The 12,028-nt window shown below is 38.3% G+C and overlaps 1 long non-coding RNA gene across 2 annotated transcripts; it reads right to left on the reverse strand.

The window, feature by feature from the left end:
• Positions 1–9,578: 9,578 nt before the first annotated feature.
• LOC124686862 lies at positions 9,579–11,231 on the reverse strand. Of its 2 annotated transcripts, none has more exons than XR_006997979.1 (4): positions 11,041–11,231; positions 10,028–10,230; positions 9,804–9,935; positions 9,579–9,690 (listed from the first exon to the last, which is right to left on the reverse strand). It is a non-coding gene; the product is annotated as an uncharacterized LOC124686862 (long non-coding RNA). The 2 variants fall into 2 exon arrangements; XR_006997980.1 differs by having other exon boundaries at positions 9,608–9,701; positions 10,028–10,170.
• Positions 11,232–12,028: the final 797 nt, after the last annotated feature.

Raw genomic sequence — 12,028 nt, forward strand, 5'->3', positions numbered from 1 at the left:
GGCAAAGAACATACTCGTGTGACAGCACCTACCTCATCCAATGGCCTCAAACTATAGGCCGGGTTAGCATCTAGTGCAGTATGTGTGAGAATGTATGCACTATGTGTGCTATAACTTGTGTGTCTTTCAAATTTGAACCAAATTTGAATAAGTTTGAAATATTTGAAATGGGGCTTTTGGCTTAAACGTTTGAAACCCAAAACGACTTCTCCTCATGCTAGACTTCATAAGACCGAGTTTAGGGTTAGGGGGTAGATACATGATTTGTCTGGTTTGAATATGTCTAAACCTTGTTTATCAACTTGAATGCTTACTATATGACATAAGAAGACCATGTGCTTTTGTTTTTCATTTTTCTATTTTTTTAAGAATTTTATGCACATTTGATTCTGGTCAAATCCTAGGTTCAACCAAGATTTAAACAAGTTTCAAGCATGAAAATGAAAACGTAAGCCAAGATCCTTCTTAATTAGTCACTCTAAAATATATGAAGCTTTTGGGACGTACTTGAAATTTCCATGTTTGAAACCCAAAACCAATTCTCTTCATGATTGACTTCATAAGACAGAGTTTAGGGTTAGGGGTAGATATACACATGATTTTTCTGGTTTGAATATGTCTAGACCTTGTTTATCAACTTGAGTGTTTACTATATGACATAATTAAGAAGGCTATGTGCTTTGGTTTTTCATTCTTTAGATTTTTTGTCTGAATTTTTATGCCCATTTGAATCTTGGTCAAATCCTAGGTTTGACCAAGATTTAAATAAGTTTAAAACATGGAAATGAAAAGGTAAGCATCGATCCTTCTTAGTCGCTCTAAAATGAAGCTGAATTTTGGGAGGTTTTTGAAATTTCCATGTTTGAAACCCAAAACCACTTCTCTTCATGCTTGACTTCATAAGACGAAGTTTAGGGTCGATAGGGGGTAGATACATGATTTGTCTTGTTTGAATATGTCTAGACCTTGTTTATCAACTTGAATGCTTACTATATGACATAAGAGGACTATGTGCATTGGTATTTCATTTTTTGATTTTTATGCCCATTTGAGAATCTTGGTAAAATCCTAGGTTTGTTGAGCAAGATTTAAACAAGTTTAACATGTGAAAATGATAAGGTAATTAAGTCTGGATCTTTCTCTTAGTAACTCTAAAATGAAGCTTTTGGGAGGTTCTTGAATTTACCATGTTTGAAACCCAAAACCACCGTACTTCGTTCATGCTTGACTTCATAAGACAGAGTTTAGGGTTAGGGGTAGATACATGATTTTTCTGGTTTGAATATGTCTAGACCATGTTTATCAATTTGAATGCTTACTATATGACATAACAAGGCTATGTGCTTTGGTTTTTCATTCTTTCGATTTTTTTCTGAATTTTTATGCCCATTTGAATCTTGGTCAAATCCTAGGTTCGACCAAGATTTAAACAAGTTTAAAACATGACAATGAAAAGGTAATTAATCATGGATCCTTCTTAATTAACCAGCCAGTCTAATTAAAATGAAGCTTTTTGGGAGGTTTTTGAAATTTCCATGTTTGAAACCCAAAACCACACTTCTCTCTGCTTCATGCTTGACTTCATATATAATTAAGACAAAGTTTAGGGTTAGGGGGTACATGATTTGTCTGGTTTGAATATGTCTAGACCTTGTTTATGAACTTTTGAATGCTTACTATATGACATAAGAAGACTATGTGCTTTGGTTTTTTATTTTATTTATTTTTTTATTTTATGCCCATTTGAATATTGGTCAAATCCTAGGTTTGACCAAGATTTAAACAAGTTCAAAACATGAAAATGAAAAGGTAAGCCTGGATCCTTCTTAACTAGTCACTCTAAAATGAAGCTTTAATTTTGGGAGGTTTTTGAAATTTCCATGTTTGAAACCAAAAACCACTTCTCTTCATGCTTGACTTCATAAGACAGAGTTTATGGTTTTAGAGGGGTAGATACATGATTTGTCTTATTTGAATATGTCTAGCTAGACCTTGTTTATCAACTTTTGAATGCTTACTATATATATGTATGTGACATAAGAAAACTATGTGCTTTGGTTTTTCATTTTTCTGATTTTTTTTGGAATTTTGATGCACATTTGAATCTTGGTCAAATCCTAGGTTTGACCAAGATTTAAACAAGTATAGAACATGAAAATGAAAAGGGAAGCCTGTATCCTTCTTAGTCACCCTAAAATGAAGTTTTTGGGAGGTTTTTGAAATTTCCATGTTTGAAACCCAAAACCACTTATCTTCATGCTTGACTTCTTAAGACATAGTTTAGGGGTTAGCGGGTAGATACATGATTTGTATGGTTTGAATATGTCTAGACCTTGTTTATCAACTTGAATGCTTACTATATGACATAAGAGGACTATGTGCATTGGTATTTCATTTTTTGATTTTTATGCCCATTTGAGAATCTTGGTAAAATCCTAGGTTTGTTGAGCAAGATTTAAACAAGTTTAACATGTGAAAATGATAAGGTAATTAAGTCTGGATCTTTCTCTTAGTAACTCTAAAATGAAGCTTTTGGGAGGTTCTTGAATTTACCATGTTTGAAACCCAAAACCACCGTACTTCGTTCATGCTTGACTTCATAAGACAGAGTTTAGGGTTAGGGGTAGATACATGATTTTTCTGGTTTGAATATGTCTAGACCATGTTTATCAATTTGAATGCTTACTATATGACATAACAAGGCTATGTGCTTTGGTTTTTCATTCTTTCGATTTTTTTCTGAATTTTTATGCCCATTTGAATCTTGGTCAAATCCTAGGTTCGACCAAGATTTAAACAAGTTTAAAACATGACAATGAAAAGGTAATTAATCATGGATCCTTCTTAATTAACCAGCCAGTCTAATTAAAATGAAGCTTTTTGGGAGGTTTTTGAAATTTCCATGTTTGAAACCCAAAACCACACTTCTCTGCTTCATGCTTGACTTCATATATAATTAAGACAAAGTTTAGGGTTAGGGGGTACATGATTTGTCTGGTTTGAATATGTCTAGACCTTGTTTATGAACTTGAATGCTTACTATATGACATAAGAAGACTATGTGCTTTGGTTTTTTATTTTATTTATTTTTTTATTTTATGCCCATTTGAATATTGGTCAAATCCTAGGTTTGACCAAGATTTAAACAAGTTTAAAACATGAAAATGAAAAGGTAAGCCTGGATCCTTCTTAACTAGTCACTCTAAAATGAAGCTTTAATTTTGGGAGGTTTTTGAAATTTCCATGTTTGAAACCAAAAACCACTTCTCTTCATGCTTGACTTCATAAGACAGAGTTTATGGTTTTAGAGGGGTAGATACATGATTTGTCTTATTTGAATATGTCTAGCTAGACCTTGTTTATCAACTTTTGAATGCTTACTATATATATGTATGTGACATAAGAAAACTATGTGCTTTGGTTTTTCATTTTTCTGATTTTTTTGGAATTTTGATGCACATTTGAATCTTGGTCAAATCCTAGGTTTGACCAAGATTTAAACAAGTATAGAACATGAAAATGAAAAGGGAAGCCTGTATCCTTCTTAGTCACCCTAAAATGAAGTTTTTGGGAGGTTTTTGAAATTTCCATGTTTGAAACCCAAAACCACTTCTCTTCATGCTTGACTTCTTAAGACATAGTTTAGGGGTTAGCGGGTAGATACATGATTTGTATGGTTTGAATATGTCTAGACCTTGTTTATCAACTTTAATGCTTACTATATGACATAAGAAGACTATGTGCTTTGGTTTTTCATTTTTCTGTTTTTTTTTTGAATTTTCTGCCAATTTTGTTTGACCAAGATTTAGACAAGTTTTACACGTGAAAACGAATAAGTAAGCCTGGATCCTTCTTAGTCACTCCAAAATGTACCAATTGATAGGTGCGTTAACTTTGCTTCATGGAAAAAATAATGTCATGTAAATGAGTTAACTTGGATTTCCTACCCTTGAATCCATAGGAAACTTTGTTCTAATGCACTATAATAATCAACCGAGCTTTTACACCAGCAGGTCCGTCACTTACGTGTGGTGCCCATGCGTGAGGTCCCACACTTCAGTGAGCACAAGTCACGTGCAATAGGTACGCAAACTCCCAGCCATTTTCTTTGTCAAGAGAAGACGCCTCGGGATGCGTATTGGAAGTCCGTGGGTCCTTCTGGATCCTTCGGTTGTCCCTCTCACAAAAAAAAACAAATCTCTCTCATTCTCGGCCTCGCTCGACTCGCTCGCTCGCTCGCACCTCCCGCTCACTGACAAACCCCTGCACAAAAGTCAACATCATCACCCGAAAAGGGGAGACACCATAATTCTCTCCCTTCTTCTCTCCTTCCGAGTGATCCCTCTTCCTCCGAGTTTCACTCGACGGGCAAACACACATGTGCTGCATAGTAATAATAAAAAGGTAGAAAAATCGACCTACGAATCTATAATTAAATAGGTTAAACTAGGGTTTTGCCCAGTACTACAGATCAAGGTTCAAAAAATCCAACTACGGGGTAGATATACACATGATTTTTCTGGTTTGAATATGTCTAGACCTTGTTTATCAACTTGAGTGTTTACTATATGACATAATTAAGAAGGCTATGTGCTTTGGTTTTTCATTCTTTAGATTTTTTGTCTGAATTTTTATGCCCATTTGAATCTTGGTCAAATCCTAGGTTTGACCAAGATTTAAATAAGTTTAAAACATGGAAATGAAAAGGTAAGCATCGATCCTTCTTAGTTGCTCTAAAATGAAGCTGAATTTTGGGAGGTTTTTGAAATTTCCATGTTTGAAACCCAAAACCACTTCTCTTCATGCTTGACTTCATAAGACGAAGTTTAGGGTCGATAGGGGGTAGATACATGATTTGTCTTGTTTGAATATGTCTAGACCTTGTTTATCAACTTGAATGCTAGCTTACTATATGACATAAGAGGACTATGTGCATTGGTATTTCATTTTTTGATTTTTATGCCCATTTGAGAATCTTGGTAAAATCCTAGGTTTGTTGAGCAAGATTTAAACAAGTTTAACATGTGAAAATGATAAGGTAATTAAGTCTGGATCTTTCTCTTAGTAACTCTAAAATGAAGCTTTTGGGAGGTTCTTGAATTTACCATGTTTGAAACCCAAAACCACCGTACTTCGTTCATGCTTGACTTCATAAGACAGAGTTTAGGGTTAGGGGTAGATACATGATTTTTCTGGTTTGAATATGTCTAGACCATGTTTATCAATTTGAATGCTTACTATATGACATAAGAAGGCTATGTGCTTTGGTTTTTCATTCTTTCGATTTTTTTCTGAAATTTTATGCCCATTTGAATCTTGGTCAAATCCTAGGTTCGACCAAGATTTAAACAAGTTTAAAACATGACAATGAAAAGGTAATTAATCATGGATCCTTCTTAATTAACCAGCCAGTCTAATTAAAATGAAGCTTTTTGGGAGGTTTTTGAAATTTCCATGTTTGAAACCCAAAACCACACTTCTCTCTGCTTCATGCTTGACTTCATATATAATTAAGACAAAGTTTAGGGTTAGGGGGTACATGATTTGTCTGGTTTGAATATGTCTAGACCTTGTTTATGAACTTGAATGCTTACTATATGACATAAGAAGACTATGTGCTTTGGTTTTTTATTTTATTTATTTTTTTATTTTATGCCCATTTGAATATTGGTCAAATCCTAGGTTTGACCAAGATTTAAACAAGTTTAAAACATGAAAATGAAAAGGTAAGCCTGGATCCTTCTTAACTAGTCACTCTAAAATGAAGCTTTAATTTTGGGAGGTTTTTGAAATTTCCATGTTTGAAACCAAAAACCACTTCTCTTCATGCTTGACTTCATAAGACGAAGTTTATGGTTTTAGAGGGGTAGATACATGATTTGTCTTATTTGAATATGTCTAGCTAGACCTTGTTTATCAACTTTTGAATGCTTACTATATATATGTATGTGACATAAGAAAACTATGTGCTTTGGTTTTTCATTTTTCTGATTTTTTTTGGAATTTTGATGCACATTTGAATCTTGGTCAAATCCTAGGTTTGACCAAGATTTAAACAAGTATAGAACATGAAAATGAAAAGGGAAGCCTGTATCCTTCTTAGTCACCCTAAAATGAAGTTTTTGGGAGGTTTTTGAAATTTCCATGTTTGAAACCCAAAACCACTTATCTTCATGCTTGACTTCTCATAAGACATAGTTTAGGGGTTAGGGGGTAGATACATGATTTGTCTACTGGTTTGAATATGTCTAGACCTTGTTTATCAACTTTAATGCTTACTATATGACATATAAGAAGACTATGTGCGTTTTGTTTTTTTCATTTTTCTGTTTTTTTATTTTATGCCCATTTGAATCTTGGTCAAATCCTAGATTTGACCAAGATTTAAACAAGTTTAAAACATGAAAATGGAAAGGTAAGCTTGGATCCTTCTTAGTCGCTCTAAAATGAAGCTTTTGGGATGTTCTTGAAATTTCCATGTTTGAAACCCAAAACGACTTTTCTTCATGCTCGACTTCATAAGATCGACAGGGTAGGTAGATACATGATTTGTCTGGTTTGGATATATCTAGACCTTGTTTATCAACTTGAATGCTTACGATATGACATAAGAACACTATGTGCTTTTGTTTTTATTTTTTATTTTTTTGTGCCCATTTGAATCTTGGTCAAATCCTAGGTTTGACCAAGATTTAAACAAGTATAGAACATGAAAATGAAAAGGGAAGCATGTATCCTTCTTAGTCACCCTAAAATGAAGTTTTTGGGAGGTTTTTGAAATTTCCATGTTTGAAACCCAAAACCACTTCTCTTCATGCTTGACTTCTTAAGACATAGTTTAGGGGTTAGCGGGTAGATACATGATTTGTATGGTTTGAATATGTCTAGACCTTGTTTATCAACTTTAATGCCACTACAAGAAAATAGACATGTAAAGACGCTAAATTTGAAGCCTAGAGACATGCTATTTCATCTCTAGAGGGTTGTAGAGCCGCTTCTATAAAGCGTCCTACAAACGTCTCCTTATGCACCGTCTCAAATAATAGAAGGACGTTTGTCAAGCGTCTCATAATAGTATAGGGACGTTATATAGAGACGTCCAAAAGCGTGTCTACACACGTAAAGACGTTTTAGTTAACACGCATTTGTAACGTCTCTACTGATATAGATACGTCATGTTTGTGCGAAAATAATTTTAGATATGCTTTTTTGTGTTTAATATACGTACATTACATTTGTGTGTACATGAGGTCATACGAATTCTTGTGTAAGTAATGTACATCCATCATGCACACATTACAATATATAGTATTCTCTGACAGTATATACATACGGCCATATTCCATGGACCATTCATTTTTATTCAAAAAATATATATACAAGTACATGATGTTTCGCACCAGTTAAAAAAGAAGGGCGTACAAATTTTGGAACGTGAAGATACAAATCAGATGCAGGGCTGATTAGAAAACTATGTGACTTCTCGGTTCAAAAAACAAAATAAACTGAGACGTCGCCGCCGGTGGGACAACCATTCCCGTTGCTGAGCGCCGCCACCGCAGACACCACCGTCGTTGCTGATCCGGAGGAGAACGGCGAGGAGACGCGCGAGAACGGCTGAAGTTGCTGGATCTGGGAAGTACCGATCTTTGGTTGCCGACACTGGATCTAGCAGCGACAATCTTTCGCACAGAGTGGTCGCCTCTGCGGAAGATTGCATTGCAACCGACTTCAATGAAACCGACGCCACCTCCTCTGAGCCCGAGAAGCTCGTCTCTCCAGTCATGACGAAATGACCGGCCAGCGTACTGCTGCGTCGGCGTGTGGGAGAACATGCCCGCTGATTTCGTCTGATCCGGCATGAGGACGAGGTGCTGCTGTGGGACTCGGTTTCGTTTTGCTCTTAATGATTTGCTTCTAGCTCAGACAACCTGCAATAGATCGATGATGCAATTAGCTAGATACGGATGGGCTGATAAATTGTATAAGCTAGCCAGCAGTGGATCGATCGGTTTGGTTGGCTTGCCGCTTGCGTACGGTTTAATCAGAATCTGGGATCGACAGAGGAACTGCCAGGGCGAGTCCTCGAGAAAATGAGAGGTTCTCAGATTCTGATCTGCGACGTGGGCGGCGGCAGCGGCATGGTTGGAGTTAGGGTTAGGGACGATGGTTTATCTCCACTAATAATAATATAAAAAGGGAGAGAGAGGCAGATCCAACCAATCTGAGCCATACATTCACGAGATCTGACGACCCAAAAATTCCCAATGTTGAGGTGCTCAACGCGTTGAGCGCATCCCCTCTCCAATCCCACGTCCACTAATAATTAGGTAACCATTCGCTAAATTAAAAACCGCACCATATACCCACGACAACCCTCTCCCTTGCGTCCACGCCGCTGCCCATCCTCTACGCCGGTGTAGCCGCGACCCATCATCCATGCCTCCACTTGGGCTTCCGCACCTTCCGCTCCATGCGCCCCAGGCTTCTCGCCGTCCGTTGGCCATCGAGCTATCGAGGACGCAGGAGCCCTAGCCGCCGCCGAGGACGCAACTGCCCAGCCGTCGTCGACGAAGAAACTGCCCCAGCCACCATCGCGGACGCAAGTGCTCAGCGGCCATCGACGAAGCAATTGCCCCAGAGCCGGAGCCGCTGTTGAGGAAGCAAGTTGCCCAGACGTCGTCGAAGAACCAAGTGCCACAACCGCCAAGGATATATGCACATGTGGGTACAAATAAATTTAACTTGAATTTACATTAAGCCAGTTTCAGTGTTGCTGCATCTATTTACATACTATATCCATAATACTAGAACATGAATTTACCAACTGTAAAGAAGTTACCGGTTGCTTCAAAATTTGCATGCCACACTTGGACGAAACCCAAAGGATGTATCTTCAGATAAGTTTGCTCATGTTTTTTTTTTTTTTTTTTTTTTTTTGCTCATGTTCTCCTGATGTAGTTGGGCAGATCAACCACGACCTGTTGTTGCACCTTTAGCATGTTTGTATTAAATCAGCATGTTGGTATCTTATAAATTAGAATCAGCATATCATTGTCTTATTCAGTTTCTACAATCTGCACCTGTAGCTACTAATCCTAAAGAAATAATTGATTTTCTACTGATGAATGAGATGAGATGCAACCAGATATAATACTGAAGTTATTTTGATCTCCACAAAAAGATTTCCTTTGAATTTATCTATCCCTGTTGTTCGGTTATTGGAAGATTTCTTTGTGACACGATGAATTGATCTCTTACTGTTTACAGATGTGCGATTGCACGGTCCTCCATTAAAAAAAAAACTTTCAGTTTTGTGCAATTGTACTGTCCCACATTCCTTTTATATGTTTATTACTGAATGAATATATTGTTCCCCCATGATTTCACATTGGACCTTTTTAAATCACAGCTCTTGCACATGAAGAAAATACAGCCACGTGCTATAGAGAAGAATGCCAGTACCTCGGGTGTACAGTCAGAAAAGAAACTGAGCTGGTATGCCCGATTGTTTGATGAGAAGAAAGCGGAGTACCTACAGAGACAGCGTATAGCCCGTCAGAAAACTGTAATGAACACACATAACAATGGTACAATCATACCCTTCAGATCCTACTATGTTTATTGATCACCTATTTCTAATTTATGGGTTCATGATTTCCTGTTGTATGCCAGATGGAACTGATATGCCTGCAAGCTCACTAGGGACTAATCATCCAGCTGAAGAAATTATCGTCGGATGGAAGAAACGAACTGAACAAGGATGGTATGGTAGCCTATTTGAAGATAAGAAAGAAGAATACCGCAAGAAACAACGGCAGGACAGACTCCAGAAGAAATCTGAAGCTCACGTTCTTAACATGGATGTACCCCAATCCTCTACTATTGATCATGTTTCCCTCATGACACAAATAGGTCAGTGTTCCCCTCATGATCTAGCATAAGAATTTAGAAAATAAGTTGCATGTTAGTTGTGTGATTGCACACCTTGTAAAGAACCTCAACATATTGGCAATTAGCAACAAACCTTATATATACTGGACAAGGACATCATTATCTTCCTTGTGTCGCATGCAATATTGCCATTTTCATCTTCCACAGTACCTCCTCAAATTTTGCCATCCGACAAATCATCAACATTTAAAATGTTGATAGTGGACCTGAATAAAGCTGCATCCTATGATTAATAGTTGTACCAGTACCATCAACAGCTCCAGGAATCATTTGAGCCTACAAATTATGCATAGATGTTACCAAAATGATATAAGACTTGAGTAAGAGAAGAAGGATTTCACAAAGCAAGAAACAACCAAATAAATAATGTAGAGCAGTAAAAATTGTCTTTTAACAAAATGCATATATTAGATAGTTGGATATAGCTAAGTAGATCGAATTGATTGTGAGCTTCTAATAAATCCATGACAAATTCATTCCAGTAATCTAGACACACCACTAGATTAATCATCCTAACATATACACCTTTATAATAATTGTCCATGCATGCTAAATCAAGCTCAAAAGTACATACTGTACTTTCAGTTTTATTAAGTTTTGATGAAATAGGAAAATGTGCACTCTATGATAAACTGGGCATGGCAATTACCATGGATTTTCATCATGCAGCCGAAATTCGAAATCCATTAAGAAGAAAAAAGGGATACCACAAATTTCGGTACAGGAACAAGTAGATGGATGGACTTTTTCAGTTCCGAGGCCGTAAAAACACACTTTCTGGAAGGTTTTCATTTTGATAAGCTGTACATCATTAATCTCTCATATCCAAGCGACGAAATTTATCATACCACACAGTTTACCAAGTATTTCTAATCAGGAAGTTGGACAAACACTAAATAATCCCATCACCAACAGAGAGATGCATCACACAATATATGCAAGCGAGCTGATGCCCATAGGATCAAACACGCATATATAGAGTTCCACAACTTGATTAATGCGGAAGCTCTCCAGCCATATAAGCAAGCTGGGTACCAATCCAATTCATGCATCAAAGTACAATCGAGGGAGTAGATAGAAGATTACCTTTAAGCGTTGGAGAGGCGCGGAAGCGATAGGACCAGAGCAGGGCATCCTGGCCGGCATCCCTCTGCGCTTGCTAAGATTCACCGGCTCTTGTCCCGCGGGAGGAGGATTCCAGCGCCGCGGAGCCTTCCAACACGCGAGCGTTGGCCGCACCGCGAATCAGATGGAGACCTCAGTCGGCTTCTAGCTCAGCGCCGTCTGGCCTTCCGCGAGCATGCCGAGCTTGGTTTCTCTTGCCCTTCCCAGGATCTCCAGTGGCGACTCGGGTTCTTCGGTGACCGGAATCTTGTGTGCCGCCGGTGCGAGGAAAGGGCGGCAACATCGGGGAGGCAGGGGAGGGGCTGGTCGTGGCGAGCTAGCGGCAGCGGGCAGGGGGAGGGAGTGGGCGAGGCAGGGGATGCGAGGCATGGGATGCGAGGCCCTTGCGCCAGCGGCGGAGATGCAGGGGAGGGGGCGGCCCTCTGCGTCGGCGGCGGGAGGCAGCAGAGCAGAATAGGGAGCTTGAGAGAGTGGGATAGTGAGGACCGAAGACGTTGTGTCTACGATTTGGCCTTTTTTATTTTCTTTTCTTTCCGCTGGACTAAGTGATGTCTAACAGGCTAACAGCTACACCTAAAAATCTACCATGTACGGACTATCTCTCATTTATTTTCTTGTCCACCTAAGACCATCCACTATGTGGGCAAAAAGCGACTCAAAGAAGCCATTGAATCGGTTCAATACATAGTGGAGCACCGATGTTTGTTGTCTGACAAGAAAAGCGAACCATGAAGTTGGTTCGGTTCAAAGGCTATCCAACCTGACACATCAAAGAAGAGGACCAATCAGAAGCATCTGCTGGAGGAAACGGACAAGAAAAAAGGAATAGCTTGGCCCCATGTTTGCTGTCAAATGCGGTTCCTCACATAGTAGAAAAAATTAGCCGATTCCTAATTCTGACAGCTTTTTCTTTGAATCGAACCTACGTAGTACATGGCCTAAGTAAGTT

This window comes from Lolium rigidum, chromosome 2, assembly GCF_022539505.1.
Source record: "Lolium rigidum isolate FL_2022 chromosome 2, APGP_CSIRO_Lrig_0.1, whole genome shotgun sequence".
NCBI classification, from domain to species: domain Eukaryota; kingdom Viridiplantae; phylum Streptophyta; class Magnoliopsida; order Poales; family Poaceae; genus Lolium; species Lolium rigidum.